Source organism: Otolemur garnettii, unplaced genomic scaffold (assembly GCF_000181295.1).
Source record: "Otolemur garnettii isolate 467f Iridium unplaced genomic scaffold, OtoGar3 scaffold00032, whole genome shotgun sequence".
In the NCBI taxonomy this organism is placed as follows: Eukaryota; Metazoa; Chordata; class Mammalia; order Primates; family Galagidae; genus Otolemur; species Otolemur garnettii.
In genome coordinates this window covers 15970262-15971536 of record NW_003852427.1, presented here as the reverse complement: position 1 = coordinate 15971536, position 1275 = coordinate 15970262, and positions in this window count along the sequence as shown.

Genomic DNA, 1275 nt, shown 5'->3' with positions numbered 1-1275 from the left:
GTAGCTGGGACCACAGGCACCTGCCACAACGCCTGGCTATTTTTTGGTTGCAGCCATCGTTGTTTGGCAGGCCTGGGCTGGATTCGAACCTGCCACCTTAGGTGTATGTGGCTGGTGTCTTAGCCACTTGAACCACAGGCGCCAAGCCTAGAATATTATTTAATGTTTTAATTTTCAGAAGAGATAGACTGTGTAGTAATTCAATACCTATAATTTAAATAAAATATAAAAGCTTTGACAACTGTTATACTATAGTGCATGGAGGCAGAAATCATGGTCTTAGATGTAAGTTGTCTTATCCTTAATTCACCTACACTTGTTTGAAGAAATGTGGAAGAGATGGTTATCATTAAAAAAATACATTAAATACACATTTTTACATCCAAAACCTTCCATTTTAAACTTAAATATTGAATTCACTAACTTCTATTTTACCTATAATCTATCTGAAACTCAAATCCCATGTAAACCGTGAAAAGATAAAATAGCACACACTGAAAGAAATTCTTAATTAATTTGAGAAAGTCAAAGAACTTCAAAAATATTTTTGTGTTAACATTTTGCATCCTAGTTCTCCGAAGATTTCAAACTTTTACAAAGTTAAGCATATAGCTTTATGATTTTTCAACCTTAAGTTTAAGAGAGTTTTTGCATAGTAATATACGGGTGTCCATAAAGTTCGTGTGCAATTTAAAATAGTTTAATACTTTACTTAAAATATTTTATTTTAAAATTTTTAATGTTAAACTATTTTAAATTGCACACGAACTTTATGGACATTATATAATGAAAAAGATTGATTTAAAAACACTTGAAAATGACAATATTTTTTTGTTTTAGTGAAAAAGCAAATCAAGATATGCTTCAAAATGGTTATCTCTGAATTAAATATAAATTTATTTGGATTTTTTATCTTAATTTAGAATATGTGCATATATTGAAATAGTGATAAACTAACATAGTATTTTCTCGAAGAAACTAGATACCCCAAAGATACGTGATGATACCGAAACTCATTGCAAATACTGTCATCATAAAACAAATTATGCTTCTGAATTTATAGAAGTATTCTTATCAAAAAGCAAATCCAGGGTTTTTACAATGAAAGAAAATACTTGCCTTCCCAGAGAAAACCAAAAACATGACATAATAATGCCCCCTATTGTTTAAGATGAGGTATGCATTAGAAATAGTTCCCAAGCTGTATACAAACAAATGGACATTTCGGTAACTTACGATGACTTTCAGAGTAGACAGAAACATTAAAAAAAAAAA